The sequence below is a fragment of the Bubalus bubalis genome, chromosome 3 (genome assembly GCF_019923935.1).
Source record: "Bubalus bubalis isolate 160015118507 breed Murrah chromosome 3, NDDB_SH_1, whole genome shotgun sequence".
Taxonomy (NCBI): Eukaryota; Metazoa; Chordata; class Mammalia; order Artiodactyla; family Bovidae; genus Bubalus; species Bubalus bubalis.
This window is the reverse complement of record NC_059159.1, coordinates 93,909,707-93,922,123: the sequence shown is the minus strand read 5'-3', so window position 1 is coordinate 93,922,123 and position 12,417 is coordinate 93,909,707.

Genomic DNA, 12,417 nt, shown 5'->3' with positions numbered 1-12,417 from the left:
CTGAGAAACCTGCATGCAGGTCAAGAAGCAACAGTTAGAACTGGACAGGGAATTATGTAAAGTTTAAAATAAAATAAAATTAATTAAAAAAAAAAAAAAGAACTGGACAGGGAACAACAGATAGGTTCCAAATTGGGAAAGGAGTACGTCGAGGCTGTATACTGTTGCCCTGTTTATTTAACTTTTATGCAGAGTAGATCATGCTAAATGCTGGACTGGATGAATCACAAACTGGAATTGAGGCTGCCATGAGAAATATCAACAACCTCAAATATGCAGATGACACCACTCTAAAGTAAAGAGGAACTAAAGAGCTTCTTAATGAGGGTAAATGAGGAGAGTGAAAAAACTTGGAACTCAAGTTTGGAACTTGGCTTGGAACTCAACATTAAAGAAGCTAAGATTATGACTTCCAGTCCCATTACTTCATGGCAAATAGATGGGGGAAAAGTGGAAACAGTGACAGATTTTAGACAGTGTATTAAAACATAGAGATTTACTTTGCCTACAAAGATCCATAGAGTCAAACCTATGGTTTTAGGTGTTATTGTTCAGTTGCTAAGTCATCCAACTCTTCGAGACCCATGAACTGCAGCATGCCAAGCTTCCCTGTCCTTCACTGTCTCCCGGAGGTTGCTCAAACTCATGTCCATTAAGTTGGTGATGCCATCCCACCATCTCATCCTCTGTCGCCCCCCTTCTCCTCTTGTCCTCTATCTTTCCCAGAAATCAGGGGTTATTCCAATGAGTTGGCTCTTCCCATCAGGTAGCCAAAGTACTGGAGCTTCAGCACCAGTCCTTCCACTGAATATTCAGGCATGATGTCCTTTAAGATTGATTGGTTTGATCTCCTTGCTTTCCAAGGGATTCTCAAGAGTTTTCACCAGTTCCACAGTTTGAGAGCATAAATTCTTCAGTGTTTGGCTTTCTTTATAGTTCAACACTCACATCCATATCTGACTATTGGGAAAACCATAGCTTTGACTCTATGGACCTTTGTTGGCAAAGTGACGTCTCTGCTTTTTAATACAATGTCTAGTCATGTAAGGATGTGAGAGTTGGACTATAAAGAAAGCTGAGCACCAAAGAATTGATGCTTTTGAACTGTGGTGTTGGAGAAGACTCTTGAGAGCCCCTTGGACTGTAAGGAGATCCAACCAGTCCATCCTAAAGGAGATCAGTCCTGGTTGTTCATTGGAAGGACTGATGTTGAAGCTGAAACTCCAATACTTTGGCCACCTTATGCTGACTCATTGGAAAAGACCCTGACGCTGGGAAAGATTGAAGGCGGGAGAAGGGGACGACAGAGGATGTTTGGATGGCATCACCGACTCAATGGACATGAGTTTGGATAAACTCTGGGAGTTGGTGATGGACAGGGAGACCTGGCGTGCAGCAGTTCATGGGGTCGCAGAGAGTCAGACATGACTGAGAGACTCAACTGAACTAGGTTTGTTATAGCTATTTTCCAAGCAGCAAGCATTTTAATTTCGTGGCTGCAGTGATTTTTCCAGGAGTCCTGTACAGATGTGAGAATTGGACCATAAAGAAGGCTGAGCATCAAAGAATTGATGCTTTCAAACTGTGGTGCTGGAGAAGACTCTTGAGAGTCCCTTGGACTGCAAGGAGATCAAACCAGTCAATCCTAAAGGAAACCAATCCTGAATATTCACTGGAAGGACTGGTACTGAAGCTGAGGCCTCAATACTTTGGTACCTGATGTGAAGAGCCAACTCACTGAAAGGTTCCCTGACACTGGAAAAGACTGAAGGCAAAAGGAGAAGGCATTAGAGGATGAGATGGTGAGGTATCATCACCAATTCAATGGACATGAATTTGAGCAAATTCTGGGAGATAGTAAAGAACAGAAGAGCCTGGCATGCTTCAGTCCATGGGGTCACGAAAAGCCTTACAGCACTTAGCTACTGAACAACTGTTCACATATATTGCAGTTGTACAATTCCTACCAATATAAAAGTCTATTAAACTTACACATGAGGAAGGAATATAATGATGTGATTTCAGATATTTAAAATATTCAGATATTTACTCTGATAAAGGAATTAGCTTCTTACAATGAAGATTATATCTTAATATTTCTATCTTCTTAGTACCAGACATTAGCTTTAGGCTATGCAGCAGGTATGAATTTGCAACCTCATATTTGGGTAATAGAAACAGCACACTTTATTTTCTTTAATTCACTTAAATTCAGCTCTGAGCACCATCCCAACAACAGGCTGTCAAGAAATCTAGTCTCAATCAGTATGGGGACTTCTGCTCCAAAGTCAAATACTGCAGCAAAGCTTGAGAGTTTTGTTTGGCAAGGGGTACAGGGTGAGAGTAAATACTAGTCTTCTGGAAAAATAATGACAGCTGCTGAGATGCAGAATCCAGGCTCTCACGGTCATCACTGCCTCTATGTCATCCTCAGGGCATGTGAACTTGTGCCTTGCATGGGAACCAGAAGGCTGTGAGGACACGCTCCCCTTCAAGCCTCTCTCTCATATCTTGCTGTCACAATCCTTCAGGCTAGAAGGAGTTGGCCTTGGGCTTCCAACGTCCTTTACATAATTTTTATCCCACTTGGGCATAAGATAAAATTTTATGTTTTAATCAGGGAATGATAGAAAAATGGAGATACTTGTTTCTATCCTTTGTCAATCCTGACTATCTAATGCCTGGATAAGATGTCCAAATTTCTTATTGAAGGACAGAAACTTAATATTAACTCTTTCATATATTACCACAATAAAATTCTTAAATGTTCTCTAGTCCACTCATGCCAACACCCACACCTCCCTTGGGTCACTGTGGAAATCACATATACAGAAAAGAGTCTGCCTGCCAATGTGGGGACAGGTTAAATGCCTGGTCCATGAAGACCCCACATGCGGTAGAGCAATTAAGCTCATGTGCCCCAACTACTAGGCCTTAAGAGCTACAACTGCTAAGCCGGTGTGTCTAGAGCCTGTGCTCTGAAACAAGAGAACCACAGTGAGAACCCTGCGCACCGCAGTGAAGAGCAGCCTCCACTTGACACAGCTACAGTATGTCCGCATGCGGCAATGAAGACCCAGCGCAGCCAATAAATGAACACATCAATAAATGGAAAGCAAAGATGAGCAGAACATTTATCTTCCTGAGTGCTGGCCCATCCAATATGATTTCCCTCCTATTACCTCTGCTAAGACCAGTTACATAATTTGCAGGGTCAAGTGCAAAATGCTGGGTCCTTTTATCAAAAATTATTAAAAGTTTCAAGACAATGACAACAGAGCGTGAAAGCTAGCCCCGGACCTTTCTAAGTGGGGGACCATGCTTATGTGACTGCACAGGTCACATGACCTTGAAGCTTGTCCCGACCTCTATTTCAGCCCTTCACCATCTTCAACAACCTCCTAACTGATAGTCTTCAGACTTACTCCCTTGAGAATCATCTTGTACACATTCTCTATATAAAATGCTAAAGCAGACATCAGGTTCTGTCACATCCTTGTTTAAATCCTTCAATAACTCCCTGAAAGGGGGGTGTCCATGCTGTAAATGTGAACTGTAGCACACTCCTCCACCTGGCCTCTGATTGACCGGTCGTCTCCTATCTCTTTCTACTCTCTGCTTCATATGCGATGTTCCAACTAGAAGTCAAAATTCAGAGCCATCTATCAGATTCCATCCAAACCACCTGAGAAAGATGGTAAGTCAACATGAGATTACGCTATACACAGGCCTTTGTTTCATGTTGATAGCAGTCTGTCCTTCCAGAAGAAACAGCTTCCAGAGATGTTATTTTGTCAGCACAAGAAAGCTGAGGAACCATAAAGTTAAATGCTACTTTAAACATGATTGAGATTTATAGACACTATCAATGTCATTATTTCTAATCCTGCTATAGTACAAATTCTCAAAGAGATTTCACCATTCATCTTTTTTTTTTTTTATCTTTTGAGCAAATATGTATTATACAATTGCTATGTGCCAGGCTCTTTGCTAGGTCCTGAGGCCAGATTGACGAATGAGAAGAAATAAGATATTATCCCTTTTTACAAGGAGGTCATTGTTTAAACAAGATGAGGAAGACAGTTAACAAAGCAATTTGTTATGTAATCTATTGTGGCTGTTATATGTTGAGCTCTTACAAGTATAGCATGGTGTATTTCATGCATGCTATTGTTAATCCTCATAAAAATTAAGTATTCTTATTCCTTTTTGACAAATGAGAAAACTAGGTTTCCAAGAGTATAAATAATATGCTATGTAGGTTATAAACGAGGACTTAAGTTCGATTCCAAAGCCCCCTTCTTTCTAGTATGTTACGATGCTGTATCTCATATACATTAAGAGTGGTACTCTAAAAGCTGGTGTGTGCAGAGAAGTGACCAGCAAACCCAGCCGAGGTTTATCTATAATAATAAGCTAAAGAGAAAAGGATAAGAAGTGACTGGTCTGTGGACAAGAGTAAAGAACGGCATACAAAGAAGTACACATTTCCTGGCACAAAAGAGTATCATATTCTAGCAACTGCAAGTAGTCTGGAAGGACAGGACCATGTATGAAGTCAAGACACATGGAACCAAAAAGACAGGCAAAGGGCCCTATCACAAGTTCTCGGCAGGCCACTGAAAGAGCTCAGGCTTCGTTCACTGCGGCGGGGGGTTCCTGGAGAAGATCAGTGGGAAATGATACATCAGATACAAATTTTGGAAAAACAAACTGTTACCAATTTGGGGAACATATCAAAGGAACAGGAGACCACAGGCATAAAGACTGTTCAGCAGGTCACTGAAGTCTAGACAAAAATGGAGACAGCCTGGACAAAGTCAGTGAGGAGAATAATAAGAGGAAGCACATTTTATGACATAGATTACAAGAAGAGGGATTTGGTGATCAGTTAAATCAGGACTTTGTGATAAGTGTGAAAAAAAAAAACAAACCTACATAACTTGAAGGGTTCTAATTTAAATACTGGAGTGAATGGTTCTTAACCCAATTGCTCACCTAGATCAACAACCCCAAGTAGCAGACATGTGAGGTTTTATCTTCTGCCATAACTTTTCATGTAAGAAACCATTACAGCTTTTATCTTCTTCATAATCGAAGCACATCTTCATTCCCACTTTCTTGGATCACAATACCTTGTTGTTGTATCTCTTCTCAACAGAAGAGTCAGTGATAACTTAGGGATGTTGCCTTTCTTCTCAATTATTTTCTAAGAAACTGTTAACTGTTCCAGGATAAAGTGTTCCACAGCTTGTGTATTGGGAAATCTTTACTCTGTTATAGCTCTCTACACTATACACTGCATTTTCATGAAAAGCTTCTGTTTGAATTCCCTGTGAGATGGGAAGGAATTGAATTTCCTATTTTCAAATATGGAAAAGGAAACTTCCAGAGAATCTGTGTCATTCCTGTTCAAACAGGGAACAGAACCCAGGTCAGGCTGGTTTTCTGAAAAGGTGGGCATTCATTGCCATGACTCCTCCCTTTAGCAGCCATGTCTGAATTTTACTGACCAGCAGCAAAGTCACTAGCATGTGCCCTGTAATTAAACGTGAAATTTTATTTTTTCAAATGTATAAGGAGCCAACAACTGTCAGGATTTGGGGAAGCTAAGGCTCAAGCCAGTTGCTGTTAAATAAGGATTCATCTGGTCACTTGAATTTCCTCCCCACCCTCCTGAGACATTATGCATGACTGGATCCAGGCAGTTTGCACAATGCAGTGCATCAGCTAATTGCTCCTCCGCTTACGATAAGTACAATTGGCTACACTGGTTGGAAACCCAACCCAGGGAATAGGCTATGAAATTGGTATTGAAGCTTTGGCAGTGGACTGGCTGATCAGGATACTGAATGAAAAGCTGAAACACAAAGCACAGCTTGTTTTGTTTGGTTCGGTTTTTTTAATAGTAATTTCTAGTGGCGGAGACAGATGTTTCTTGAAGTGGCAAGAGATTTGCTAAGCAGAACGTTATAGCACTTACTGTAATTGCTTTATTAATATTGCATGCGTTTATGGCTTCTATCTGTTGGCTTGTGGCACCTCTTATTTCAAATGACTTTAGGTTTCCTGATGACTGGCAGTTAATCTTTACTCCAGAGATCCTTTGAGTCCCATATTCAGCTTTGTTCCTGCATAGTGAATTATTTCATATGAAGTCACATTTTCATTTGCTTTTATTACACTTAGAAGCCCTCAGGGGGCACTGGAACACTATCAGAGATGGCAGTCCAGTATCTGCCAAGGAACCTCTAGTCTGCAGAGATATAAACAACCAGATGCAAGCCCATCCTTGCGAAAGAAATGACCTAGAACATCCTTAGCCAAGTCTCAGAGCTTAACATCAGCTACCATATCAGGTGAAGGGCCTAAGAAATTTTAGTCCAGGGTCTTGAAAATACTGGATTCATTTGGGAGGGTCAAGTTTGTAATAGGCATATTCTAAATAACTTCTTTTTTGGTGCATGGTTTACTCTGCTTGGAAAAACAGGGATGGTATATTGATTCTCTTTTAGTGTGTGACCAAAAATTAAAAAAAAGGTGGGGGGGAAGGAATCGATATGGAAATTGACCAACAAATGCAAGTTAAATTTGGAGGTGATATTTTAAGAGGTTGGTTGTTTTGCTCAATAGCTATTGTATTTCCTTTATTCCTTCCCAGGCCCACCTGAGTGGCTCTGAGTGGGTCCTTCATCTTCTCTCAGTAGACTTCTGCTGTTTTCTGTGCTTACTCACTGGGCTTTCCTGGGTGAGGAGGGGAAAGGGGAAACCTTTGGGATGTTTTCCTCTGAGTTTCATGGCTGACATCATTATTGTTGCAGTTTGATTTAGAATTGCCCCTCATGGATCTGTGGGTTCAGTGCAGGCCCCACTCAAACAAAGGCCATAAAGGGCGCAAGGAAAGAGCAGCAGAGTTACAGAAAGATTCACATCATCAAGTCCTTTCCAAGAGCTGCTGCTGCTGCTGCTGCTAAGTCACTTCGGTCGTGTCCGACTCTGTGCGACCCCAGAGACGGCAGCCCTCCTTATAACACCAACCCGCGTGGAGGACGGAGCGGGGCATGGCGTCCTCCGCATGACACCAACCCGCGTGGAGGACGGAGCGGGGCATGGCGTCCTCCGCATAACACCAACCCGCGTGGAGGACGGAGCGGGGCATGACGTCCTCCGCATGACACCAACCCGCGTGGAGGACGGAGCGGGGCATGAAGTCCTCCGCGTTCGATGCTATGTTGTGACAGTCATTCCTTTGTAAGTCCTTTTGCAAAAGGACAAAAAAAGACTCACAACAGGAAGCTTCCAGACTCACTGGTGATAAAGAAGCATCTTTCTTTGATTCATTTCTCTAGGAAGAAGCCTGCTCAATATTTAATTTTAATCTAACATGTCACACTTTTTCCATGCCAAGAACTAACCCTCCGGTTATGCATAATTCATCATAGTGGACCAGCCTGACCACAGCGCTCCTGCAGCGGATGCCGTGGGGAGGGGCGTGTGGTAGCCAGCACCGCCACCTTCCCGCAGACTTTCAGAAGGAGGCATTTCTAAAACCAATCAACATATACAGAAATTATCTGATGCAGAGAAGAAAACACTAAAATAGAGTAAAAACATGTAGTGGTTTTTTTTTTATACACTCTGCAAGACGCATAAATAAGTGCAGCTTAGAGCTAACCACTGCTCAGAGCTACACTTGCTGTGCTTCAGTTTCTCCATCTGTCCCAATGGCCCTTCTTTAAATAATGTGTGTGAGACAGACTTGAGAATAACTCAAGACGAAGAAAGAGGACAGCAGATATACTTCCATGGTGCTCCATTATTGTTGCCTTTCAGCTGTAACTAGTAAGAAATTCAGTCAGCCTTCTCATGGTGAAAAAATACAAAAGGATAAAGTTAACTGGAGCCAACATGCAGCCCTCACCACTACATTCACAGTTGTTTCATCTTCAACAATCATCAGTCCTCGCCTCCAAATCTAACTCCTCTCCTTAAAAAAAGCCATTGATGCTACTTCGTTAATACAAATAAAAAATCAAATAAGGATACATATCTATAGAAGTGACATTTCTGTACTTAAGCTAATGCCATCTTGCAGGTAAACAAAGATGATTTATAAAGGCCAGGTTACCACATAATATTATTAAAATACTGCCATTCCCTCAAGCTGTTCCACAGCACAACCAATCTGACACATTAACATACTGCATAGTGAAAAGGCTGCACTTGCAAAATCCCCAGATTTTGTTTCCTTTAAAATATTGTGTACAAAAAAAAAAAGTCATATTCAAGACATTGCTTATCCACAACATCCCTGAAGTGCTTTGACAGCTATGAGACTTTTTTTAAGTAACTGAGCCATGTATACATGCATTTGTTCCTCCTTAATGCTTATTCTTTTTGTATCACTTACCAGCATTTAATTTCACTTTTCCTTATGGTTAGTTCTTAACGTTGTACATTTTTTTTTCTGTGTGGTAACAAACTTTCCAAATGGATACTTCTGAGAGGAAGCTACTTTATCTTATCTGTATATTACATCTGATGCCTTCCTGGTGCACAGTTACAGTGTCTTAAATTGTTTCCTTTAAAAAAAAAAAAAAACAAAAACAAGAAGCTCAGGTTAGTATTCTGTGATGACCTAGAGGGGTGGGCTTGAGTAAACTCCTGGAGTCGGTGATGGACAGGGAGGCCTGGGGTGCTGCAGTCCACAGGGTGGCAAAGAGCTGCTCAAGACCAAGAGGGGTAGGATGCGGGATGCATGGGAGGGAGGCTCACGAGGGAGGGTATTTATGTATACTTGTAGCTGATTCATGCTGTTGTGCAGCAGAAATTAATACAACATTGTAAAGCAATTATACTCCAATTAAAAAAAAAAAAAAACAAGAATAAGAGAAAGAACGAGTGGAGGGTAGTGAAGGAAGGAAGGAAGGAGAGAAAGAACCTCATGGATATTTTCCCTCCAATTTCTCATTTTCTTCAAATCCAACATGTGCAATTCTCAAGAATATTATGTTCCCTGGGCTGATCAGTATTCTCTTTCAATAAAACCACAGGACATAGCTGTTGGGCACAGAAACTAAATGTCATGAATTCAGTGCCTGCTACTTGGCAGGAAACTCTGGCTGCATGCTTTTTATGTAATGTTTTTTTCACCTTCACTCCTTTATTGTGCTTTTTTTCAACAAAAGTTAGACAGTAATAACAAGCACATTTACACACCGCAGTTAATGATTATAATAGTATAAAGTAAGAGGATAAATACTTATTAACACACAAAAAAATACAGTATAACCCTGCAATGAATAGAAAAAATTATTTCAGCAGTTAATGAAAACATGGATATATTTGACAGAATTACTTAGGGGAAGAAAATCGCTTACATGCCTCCTGGGGTCAAATTAACTGGGTGTGTATGTGTTTAATCCTTTCAGGACTATAAAATATAATTGTTGTAAACTGCCATCCTCCTTGCCTCCTACCCAAGTCTGAGTAGGCACCCCCCAGTTCTATCTCACCTTTCAGTAGCTAATCTGAGTTTCTCTTCCCAAGAAGCACCACAATGTCTGCAGGAAAGGAGGCCAATAATGCCTTCCTGGGAAATCCTATATTCTGTTCCCTGGGGTTAATTGTTGATCGAATAACAGACAATCAGAGCAGTAGCCACTTGGATGAAGAAGGAGGAAGGTGGGGAGCCATGGATAGAACAGGGGGAAAGAAAGGATACTTTCAAAAACATTCCAAAAATTATCAAAATTAATTTTTCTTTATTAATTAGCATTTTTATGTCTTTTGATACTGCACTCTGTTAACTTGATGGCCCAGACTAATAAAATAAAATATTTAAATACATATTAATTAATGGTCTTTCTACAATCACCTCGTTCCTTGTTAATCTAGGCATTAGCAAATAGCTTTCCCCCAGTATATATGGAATATATATCCCCAAGGAGAAGGCACTCATCACATATATACAGCCAGTCTATCAAGCCTTAGATGAGTAAAATAATCTTAAAGACATTAGCAAGTAATTGAACAAAATTAGTAAAGGAGCAGTCTAGGGTTAGGATCAATCCTTTCTGATTAGAAATGTCATGAAAGTGAAGAAATTCTCTTGAGACAATTCACTTATGATGGAAATTTTTTCTATAATTTTTGCAAGTTGAGATGAATCACTTAATTACTCTGGCTCTCAACTAAATCCTAGCATCTATAAAAGAGCACGGCTGGGCAAAGTGGCTACAACTCTAGAGTTACTTGATTTATATAATGTTAAAAATTTGTGGTTATCATAACTAAAAGATGTGTATATATATATACTCCAATGTTCACTGCAGCACTATTTACAATAGCTGGGACATGGAAGCCGGAGAAGGCAATGGCACCCCACTCCAGTACTCTTGCCTGGAAAATCCATGGATGGAGGAGCCTGGTAGGCTGCAGTCCATGGGGTGATGAAGAGTCAGACACGACTGAGTGACTTCACTTTCACTTTTCTCTTTCACGCATTGGAGAAGGAAATGGCAACCCACTCCAGTGTTCTTGCCTGGAGAATCCCAGGGACAGCGGAGCCTGGTGGGCTGCTGTCTATGGGGTCTCACAGAGTTGGACACGACTGAAGCAACTTAGCAGCAGCAGTAGCAGGACATGGAAGCAACCTAGATATCAACAGATGAGTGGATAAGGAAGTTGTGGTACATATACACAATGGAATATTACTCAGCTATAAAAAGGAATGCATTTGAGTCAGTTCTAATGAGGAGGATGAACCTAGAGCCTATTATACAGTGTGAACTAAGTCAGAAAAAGACAAGTATCATATATTAACACATGTGTATGGCATCTAGAAAGATAGAACTGGTGATCCTATGAGCAGGGCAGCAAAGGAGAAACAGAGAATGAACTTTTGGACATGGTAAGAGAAGGAGAGTGTGGGATGATTTGAGAGAATAGCATTGAAATACACATATTACCATATGTAAAACAGATGATCAGTGGGAGTTTGCTGTATGACACTGGAAACCCAAAGCCAGTGCTCTGTGACAACCTGGGGAGAGAGGTGGGAGGAGGCTCCAAGAGGAAAGGGGCATATGTATATACCTATGTTGGACTCACGTTAAAATAAGGCAAAAACCATCACAATATTTAATTATCCTACAATTAAAATATAAATAAAAAAAGAAAAAGAAAACATTAGTTTTCTTTAAACACTATGTTTCTTTAAACATTGTGGTTATTAGCAAAAAAGGAAGACTTCAGAATATGAGGACATGAATATATCATCTTAGATTTCTTGATAACATAAACCTTAGCAATGTAGATTTCAGTAAGTTGTGTGTAGAAATATGTGAGATTTTACTGCCAGAGAATCTAAAAACATCCCTAAGAAAGGATGGGAGACACTAAATATTTCAAGCAATCACAGAGCAGAATAAAAGGGAAACAACTCAAGGAACTGTGTCTCTTGGAAGCAGACATGAAAAGGGAATTTGGGGACAAGATGTTTAACAAGGGAGAAGGGGTGATGATGTCCATCGGGGACAGGAAGGAGCAGGAAGCAGGTGTGGGTAAGGAAAGGCATCAGGTGACGGTGCTGATCTGACCCTTGCGGAAGGAAAGCAGGGAGGGGGCAGGAGGGGCGAAGTTGCTGGAGGCAAATTCTCCACCAGCCCAAACAGGAACTATAGATGGAAAACTGATTAACCAGGTCCTGCCAAAATGGTCAGGTTCTAGAATCCCCCCGCCACCACATGCTCAGACATTGGCTGGGGACTTCCAGGCAAGTCTGAAGTCTTGATCCAAAGCAGAGGTGATGATGTCTCACTGTGGATTTGATTTGCATTTCCCTGATGATCAATGATGCTGAGCACCTTTTTATGTACCTGTTGGCCATTTGTATGTCTGTTTTGGAGAAGGATGGCTATTATCAAAAAATCTCAATAGACAACAAGCATTAGTGAGGATGTGGAGAAAAGAAAACAGTTGTGCTCTGTTGGTGGGAACAGAAAGTGGTGTAGCTACTATGGAAGACAGTGTGAGCATCCTCAAACAATTACAGATAGAATTACCTCTGGCTATATATTCAAGGGGATTGAAGTCAGGATCTAGAAGAGATATATGCCCATGTTTGTTATAAATTATTCACAATAGCCATGGAAACAACCTAACTATCCATCACTGCACAGTGCAAATTACTTTTCAATTTAATACCATTTCAGTCTTTCATTTTTCTCTATTACATCTTATTAAGTATTGAATTATACTGTATGTGAGGTATGAGTGCATCTTTTCAAGTATCAGATATAAGCACAAGGCTTGTTATTGCCAATGAATTCAATTTTTTTTTCTATGCACCAGTGCAATATTGTGACGTGTTATTTGACTATCTTAAGAAAACACCACAGATTATTATGATATCTA